This window comes from Arachis hypogaea, chromosome 19, assembly GCF_003086295.3.
Source record: "Arachis hypogaea cultivar Tifrunner chromosome 19, arahy.Tifrunner.gnm2.J5K5, whole genome shotgun sequence".
NCBI lineage: Eukaryota > Viridiplantae > Streptophyta > Magnoliopsida > Fabales > Fabaceae > Arachis > Arachis hypogaea.
In genome coordinates, this window is record NC_092054.1 from 86293329 (window position 1) to 86302623 (window position 9295).

The window sequence follows — 9295 nt, forward strand, 5'->3', positions numbered from 1 at the left end:
ACGTGGTGACTAACGTGGCCACTTATGAGCTTGGTCCAACGTTAGTGATAATGTTAAGTGTCACTAACGTTGGCTCCATTTCCTTTCTTCCACGTTAGAGTTCACGTTAACTTAGTTAATGATGGCTTCGAGAGCGTTATTGGCAATTACTTTTCTCATTAACTTTGCAAGTTATTCCCATTCCACGTTAGTGTTAACATTAGTGTAACTAACGTAGCCACTAATGTGGTTCTTCTTTGCTTCCTTTGTCCTGAAATCAAGTAATAAAGTGCATCAAAGTTCTAGTCCAAGTCATGGGAAATGCAACATCTAATTTGTCCTTAAATTCATGTAAAAATCCTCATGAAATCATGTAAAGTGCACAATGTATGCTTGAATCATAATGTAAGTGAATATCTACCCAAAACTAGCTTATTTCCTAAGGAAATGCATGAAATTACCCTAAAAACAGTAAGGAAAAGGTCAGTGAAACTGGCCAAAATGCCCTGGCATCACAACACCAAACTTAAAGCTTGCTTGTCCCTAAGCAAGTACTAGAACAAGAGAATGATGAATGGAATGCCAAGAGAAATGAGTCATTCTTGTGGAAGTCATGTCCCTGGTTTTATGGTGGTTTCATGTATAGCAACTTAGGTTCATTCCTGGCTTTCAGACCTCTATCATGTCCTAGAATACTCACTGTGATTGCATCCCATGAGACTTTTATTCATTGATCCTTTTGTTGTCATTTCAGGGCTTATTTTTGTTCTTAGGCTAAGTGCTCTGTAAGGGGGGAACTCTTTAAAATAAGCTTTCAGCCAACACTCCCGAACCAGTTGGTTCAAGGTGCTAAGTGTTGAAGCACCCCTAAGGACTTACTTGCTCAAGTCTCTCCCCCATACATACATACCACAGGCACATAGTTTATTTATTTTCTTTTCTTGAGACCTTGGTGTCCAGCACCTCTTTGGGTTACTAAATGCTCTGTATTGAGGGTTACTCTTGATAGTGGACTTTCAGCTGATAATCCCGAGTTAGTTAACCCAAGTTACCAAGTGATAAGGCACCCCTAAGAGCTTATTCATCCAAGTAGATCCCTCACACAGGAGCACCACAGACACATGCCTCAAGATTAAAACCATTAGTGCCTAGCCTTATTGCTTACTCTTTTTCTTTCATTTTTCAACCTTTATTGTTCTTTCCCTTTTTCTTATTAGGATCTTCTTATTTAGCTAGTCTCATGAGGTGTTTTTCAAGCACAGTATTCATGACAGATAGTTGTCCTCCCACCTTTTGGTTGAACCAACTTAGCTAACTTATGATCACACCATAAACTCATGAACTCACTCCATAGTATGAACTCCTCTCTGGTCTTTAAAAACACTCATTCTCTTTTCATTTGATTTAAAGGGACAAACATACAAGTAAGCAAAGTAAGGGTGCAGTGACATAAAGACCAGCAAGTATAGAGCTCTTCAACACAAAACTTAAGAGGCAGAATTGAAAAAGGTTCCAACTACGAGTAACTATTAATCAAAAGTGCATTCGGACTTCCAATTTTCAACAATTCTGAGTATAATGGAATTAAGTAACAATGCAACCTTCGGGTGATGATTTCTAGTTGCCCTCTTTCTTTGTCATCATCCTAGTCCTTGCTACTTCACTTCCTTGGGTGAAGGTGTACTATTTCCTCATAAGATTCCTGCAAAGTTATTGAAAGTTGCTTGTTCCCAAAGCACTTGAGACATAGTTAGCTTGCATGTATGCTTGTGGCTTTTGAACTTAATTTGGTGTGTGAACACCAAACTTAGTTCCTTGCCCAGTACAAAACATTGCATATATGCAGAGAACCTCATATCTTGTTGTTAACAAAACAATTATTACTAAAGTCTAACTACATCTAAGTGGTTTCCCTTGATTGGTTGGAGCTAGCAATGTGTTTTGGGAGTTGATGCTAGGGCATTTTGGCCAGTTTTACTGACCTTTTCTTTACTATTTTTAAGGTAGTTTCATGCTTTTTCTTGGAAAATAAGCTAGTTTTGGGTAGATATTCACTTACATCTTGATTCAAGCATACATTGTGCACTTTACATGATTTCATGAGAATTTTGCATGAATTATATGATAAATTGGATGATGCATGATCCCATGATTAAGAGCAAGACTTTGATGCACTTTGTTTGATTGATTTCAGGCCAAAAGAAGAAGAGAAGAAGCCACGTTAGTGGCTACGTTAGTTACACTAATGTGGGCACTAACGTGGAAGGAAGGAAAGCCCCAACGTTAGTGAGAAAAGTTAGTGGCATTAACTTTGAATAAAGGAAATGGAGCCAACGTTAGTGACACTTAACATTATCACTAACGTTGGACCAAACTCATAAGTGGCCACGTTAGTTGCCACGTTAACTTAGTTAACGTGGCCTCTAACGTTAAGAAGTAAAGGGGAAGCCAACGTTAGTGACATTCAACTTTATCACTAACGTTGGCCAAGTCACAATAAGCCACGTTAACTCCCATGTTAACCTAGTTAACGTGGAAGCTAACGCAAAGAAACAAGGTGGTCGACAACGTTAGTGACACCAAACATTGTCACTAACATTGGAAGGAACCCACACAAGCCCCAATAAGCCACGTTAACTCCCACGTTAACCTAGTTAACGTGGAAGCTAACGTGAAGAAGAGAGGTGATCGCCAACGTTAGTGACACCCAACATTGTCACTAACGTTGGAATGAGACCACACAAGCCACTATGAGCCACGTTAACTCCCACGTTAACTTAGTTAACGTGGTAGTTAACGTGGGCAAAAGTCCCACCTGGCAGCCTGACCATGCCTTCTTCAAACACGCATAACTTGAGCCACAAAGCTCTAAATGAGGTGATTCCAGTGGCATTGGAAAGTAGGATTCCAGAGCTTTCCATGCATATATGGCACTATATGGTTGACACTAATTTGAGGGAGAAAACCTGCGCCGAAAGTGCAAAGATGAACATGGTATCAACCTGTAGTAAGGCCAGCTGACATCTTCACCTTCCAAGAAGTGTAACTCGAGTTGTAGAGCTCCAAATGATGCGCTTCCAAAGGCATTGGAAAGTAGACATCCATGGTTTTCCAACATTATATAATAGTATGGGGTTGACACTAAGTTTGAGCTTCAGAAATTGGCAATAATGAAGCCCTGATCGCTAGCGTTATTGGCACTCAAGTTTTTCATTAACGCTGGCAACTATGCCAGCGACCATGTCTACTTCAAAGGAGCATAACTTGAGCTACAAAGGTCCAATTGAGGTGATTCCAGTTGTGTTAGAAAGCTGACCTTCAGAGCTTTCCAACAATATATAATACTCTATAGTGAACATGAAATTGGAGCACAAACAAGAGGCATCTTTTAAGCCCCAAAAACACCAACTGGGCAGCAAGTGCAACGTTAGCCACAATAACTTTAGCACTAACGCCACACTTATAGCGTTAGTGTGGCTAACTTTAGCACTAAATTTAGCACCTGGACCTCAACTTGACTCACTCTCTCTCAAGTCCACTTCAAAGCTCAAGCAAGCAAGCCCACAATTGTCAACCAATCAAGACCACAAGAAGCAGCTAGAATAGGAATTTTCATTTAATTGTAATTTGCTTTTAATTTCATTTTGTAATTTAGGAGAGCCTATATAAAGGCCTTAGTTTTTACATTGAAGGCAGTCTGGGAATTCAGGAATTGGGGGATTGAAGAGGGGTCTTCGGACTCCCTGCCCTCACACACTTTTCCTTCTCTTTCTTTTAGTTGTAATTTTCATTTATGAATGTTGAATTTTCAATTTCAGTTTGAATCTTCATCTTTACTTTTCTGCACTTTCTTTCTTTTCTATTTTTGTAGAGAAATGATCAACTAACTCTTTACATTGGGTTAGAGAGCTCTATCGTGATTCAATGGATTAAGTGTAGTTCTTATTCTTCTTCTTCTTCTTTCTTTCCTCTTGATTTTACTAGAGAGCTTTCGATCTTCATCCAATTGGGTAGTTATCTTGGAAAAGAAACTATTCATACTTGGATCTCTTCTGAACCTTGAAAGAGGAATGAAGAGATCATGCTAGAAATGCTTTCTCATGATGGACCAAATTCGGTGTGGATGGATATGTGACTATAATCCTTCCAACACTTGATTTGGAAAATGCATGTGGTATAATCAGTGACCATACCTCATCTCTTCTCATGAGCAATTGACCAAAGAATTGGCTATTGATCAAGATTTGAGAGATTGAATTACAAGGAATTGTAATTTGATCACTTAAGATTGCCAAGGAGATCAATGAGCGCATTGATTGAGGAAGAGATGAGAATGAACTTGATCCCAATGTTCATTTTATTTTTAATTCTTACATTTACTTTTCTTGCCATTTTACTTTTCTGCACTTTATAGTTTTTCCTTTACATTCATGCAATTTACATTCCCTTTTTACTCATCATCCAAATCTGAATCGTCTAACTAGGATAATTAATCAACTATTGATTGCTTAATCCGTTAATCTCTGTGGGATTCGACCTCACTCTTTTGTGAGTTATTACTTGATGACAAATTCGGTACACTTGCCGAAGGAAATTTGTTATGAGACAAGTTTTCTGTGCATCAAGTTTATGGCGCCGTTGCCAGGGATTAATTGTGATTAACAAACTATCGGTTGATTAATTTACTAGATTAGACACTTTTCTTTTGTCTTTGTTTTCTTTCGTTTCTTTATTTTCTTTTGCTAACCAACTGTTTGTGATATTGCCTAACTGGGAATTTCCTCATCTGTGACAACTACAGGGAGAAGAAGCGGGGCTTCAACTTCCATTGATTCTGAACCTGAGAGGACCTTCCTTAGACTAAGGAGGGAGGCAAAAGAAAAACGTGTAGTTGGTGATGAAGAAGAAGATGAATACTTTGAGGAATACTTTGAACCAAACATGGAAGAAAACATGGAAAACCATCGTGAAGAAGAAGCTCACAACCATGGCGGAAGAGGACAAGCAAATCATGCTGGGGAGGATAGAAGAGTTTTAGGCTCTTACATCAATCCAAACCCAGGAAATTGTGGAAGTAGCATTCAAAAGCCAACCATCCATGCCAATAATTTTGAACTGAAGCCACAGCTCATCACCCTTTTTCAGAACAACTGTTCGTTCGGAGGGAGTGTCCAAGAGGACCCCAATCATCATTTAACCACCTTCCTGAGAATATATAACACAATGAAGTCTAATGGTGTTCATCCTGACGCCTATAGACTGCTCTTATTTCCATTCTCACTCAAGGATAAGGCAGCCAAGTGGCTGGAGTCTTTCCCGAAGGAGAGCTTGACAACTTGGGAAGATGTGGTGAACAAATTCTTAACAAGATTTTACCCCCCTCAACGAATCAATAGGCTGAGAGCTGAGGTCCAAACTTTCAGGCAACAAGATGGTGAGACTCTATATGAAGCATGGGAGAGGTTTAAAGACCTAACAAGGAAGTGTCCACTAGATATGTTCAATGAATGGGTGCAGCTGCACATTTTCTATGAAGGGCTCTCTTATGAGTCAAAGAAGGCCGTAGACCATTCATCCGAAGGATCTTTGAACAAGAAGAAGACCATTGAGGAGGCCATAGATGTCATTGAAACTGTAGCAGAGAATGACTACTTCTATGCTTCCGAAAGAGGGAACACAAGAGGAGTAATGGAGCTAAACAATGTAGATGCTCTGCTAGCTCAAAAAAAGCTCATTACCCGACAGCTAGCTGACCTCACCAAGAAAATGGAGAGGAACCAAGTAGCAGCAATCACCACTTTATCAACAACCCAAGAAGGAGTGAATGAAGAAGCAGAGGGAAGTCAGGAGCAAGCCAACTATATTGGGAATTCACCTAGGCAAAACCATGATCCATACTCCAAGACCTACAACCCTGGATGGAGGAATCACCCAAACTTTGGGTGGGGAAATCAACAAGACCAAAGCCTTGATCAAATACGCCCAAATCCAAACAATGCAGCCCACCAACACTTTACATCTAGACCATATAAACACTCCCATAACAACACCTCTCCACATCCACATCAAAACCAAAATAAATTACCTCATTCTTCCATATCTGATCCCAATCTACAATCATTGGATGACAGACTCTCAAAGATTGAGAATCTACTTGAAGGCATAGGTAAGGTGATTCAAGATAGTAAAGCGTTCCGAGAAGAAGTGATGTCCAATATGCAGAATCAGGATGCTGCCATCAAGAAACTAGAGACACAAATTGGCTACTTATTCAAGCAAATTCCAAGCCACAACCTTTGCAGCAAGACTAGCTCAACACAAAGGGAGGAGTGTCAGGCTATCACTCTTAGAAGTAGGAAGGAACTGAAGGAAACCCCCCAGAAACCACAAGAAAAGGACTCAGATAAAGAGGAAGAAGAGCAGGTTGGAGCTCAAGTTCCTAATCTGAGTTCACAAAAAGGGGAAGGAGTACTGAAGCCAGACATACCAAGAGTCCCATATCCTCAGCAATTAAAGAAGAAGGGGGATGACAACCAGTTTTCGAGATTTTTGGAAATCTTCAAGAAACTACCAATCAACATACCCTTTGCTGAAGCAATAGAACAAATGCCACTCTACGCCAAGTTTTTAAAGGAGCTAATGACTAAGAAAAGAAGCTGGAAGAACAACGAGACTGTGATATTAACCGAAGAATGTAGTACTATCATTCAGCACAAACTACCCCAGAAATTGAAGGATCCCGGGAGTTTTCAGATCCCTTGTATTATAGGGGAAATCACAGTGGAAAAGGCTCTTTGTGACTTAGGAGCCAGCATCAATTTAATGTCGGTAGCTATGATGAGAAAGATGAAGATTGAGGAAGCTAAACCAACAAAGATGGCCTTACAATTGGCAGACCGATCGTTCAAGTTCCCGCATGGCATCGTAGAAGATTTGCTGGTGAAAGTGGGAGATTTTATCTTCCCAGCAGACTTTGTAGTGCTGGACATGCAGGAGGAAGCCAAGGCTTCCATCATCCTGGGAAGGCCATTCTTGGCCACTGCTGGAGCTGTCATTGATATACAAAAAAGAGATCTCACCCTGAGATTACACAATGAAAAGATGACGATCAATGTGTTCAAGTCCATGAGTTACCCACAAGAACAACTAGGGGAATGTATGAGGTTGGACTCACTTGAAGAGGAGGTGCAGGAGAGTTTTGAAGAAGAAGAGTCTGAAGAACCCGAAAGAATAATAGAAGAAGAGTGTACATCAAGTGAAGAGGTTGCAACAACAGAAATTGGCATACAAGGTGCACCAAAGGAAGAGAACGAAAAGTTAGAAGCACCCAAACTTGAACTCAAAGCATTGCCACCCTCTCTCAAATATGCATACTTAGGAGAAGATGAAAATTACCCAATGATTATAAGCTCATGCCTCAGCCAAGATCAAGAGGATGAACTGCTCAAAGTACTGTGAAACCACAAAGATGCCATTGGTTGGACTCTTGCGGACTTGAAGGAGATAAGTTCGGCCATATGTATGCACAAGATACTGCTGGAAGATGATGCCAAACCATCCATTCAATCCCAAAGGAGGTTGAACCCAATCATGAAGGAAGTGGTACAGAAAGAAGTTATGAAGTTATGGCAGGGAGGAGTAATTTACCCGATCTCAGACAGCCCCTGGGTTAGCCCCGTACATGTTGTCCCGAAAAAGGGAGGAATTACCGTGGTTCCTAATGAGAAGAACGAACTAATTCCTACAAGGACAGTCACAGGATGGCAGATGTGCATAGACTACAGGAAGCTCAATGAGGCTACACGAAAAGATCATTTCCCCCTTCCATTCATGGATCAGATGTTGGAAAGACTCGCAGGGCATGCTTATTATTGTTTTCTCGACGGTTATTCAGGATATAACCAAATAGTGGTTGATCCCAGAGATCAAGAGAAAACCTCATTCACTTGCCCATATGGAGTGTTTGCCTACAGGCGCATGCCATTTGGGCTATGTAATGCACCTGCGACTTTCCAACGCTGCATGCTTTCTATCTTTTCAGATATGATAGAAAAATTCATTGAAGTTTTTATGGATGATTTCTCGGTATTCGGAGATTCCTTTCCTAGTTTCCTACATCACCTCGCCTTGATATTGAAAAGATGCCAAGAGACCAATCTGGTCTTGAACTGGGAGAAATGTCACTTTATGGTGACAGGAGGAATAGTCCTTGGTCACAAAGTTTCTAACCGAGGCATTGAGGTTGACAGAGCTAAAGTAGAACTTATTGAAAAACTGCCTCCACCCAGTGATGTCAGGGCAATTAGGAGCTTTTTAGGGCATGCTGGTTTTTACAGAAGGTTTATTAAAGATTTTTCAAAGATAGCCAAACCCTTAAGCAATCTTCTTGTATCTGATACACCATTTATCTTTGATGAAACATGTATGTTAGCCTTTGAAAATCTGAAAATGAGGTTATCCTCTGCTCCTATCATTTCCCCACCTGATTGGAATTTACCATTTGAATTAATGTGTGACGCATCTGATTTTACAGTTGGGGTAGTGTTAGGACAGAGGAAAGATAACTTAGTCCATGTGATATACTATGCGAGCAAAGTCCTTAATGATACTCAAAGAAATTATACCACTACTAAAAAGGAGTTGCTTGCAATAGTTTTTGCATTTGACAAGTTTAGATCGTACATCATTGGTGCTAAAGTGATTGTTTTTACAGATCACACAGCACTTAAATATTTGTTTGCCAAGCAAGAATCAAAGCCAAGACTAATAAGATGGATCTTATTGCTATAGGAATTCAATATTGAAATCAGAGACAAGAAAGGAGTGGAGAACAAGGTAGCAGATCACCTATCCAGGATTTCTCATGATAAAGATGGAACACCTGATACAAGTGTGAACGAGTTCTACCCTGCTGAGCAGTTGATGATAGTTCACAAAGCACCATGGTTCGCAGACATTGCCAACTTCAAGGCAACTGGGGCATTGCCTCCAGAGATCAATAAACATCAAAAAAGGAAGCTCATGAATAATGCAAAGTACTTTGTCTGGGATGAGCCATATCTATTCAAGAAGTGTTCAGATGGAATCCTTAGAAGATGTGTTTCGGAAGAAGAAGGATGAGAGGTCCTATGGAATTGCCACGGCTCATGCTATGGAGGCCACTTTGGAGGGGATAGAACTGCAGCTAAGGTGTTACAAAATGGATTCTTTTGGCCCACCCTTTTCAAGGATGCCAAAGAACTAGTAAAGAGCTGCAATGAATGCCAAAGATCTGGAAACTTGCCCAAAAGAAATGAGATGCCACAAAATTTCATCT

General features: G+C 40.3%; 1 non-coding gene across 1 annotated transcript; it reads right to left on the minus strand.

Moving 5' to 3' along the window:
- Positions 1 to 5373: 5373 nt before the first annotated feature.
- On the minus strand, positions 5374 to 5480 carry LOC112781061 (small nucleolar RNA R71). Its single transcript, XR_003191858.1, has one exon. It is a non-coding gene; the product is annotated as a small nucleolar RNA R71 (small nucleolar RNA).
- Between the last annotated feature and the right edge of the window lie 3815 nt (positions 5481 to 9295).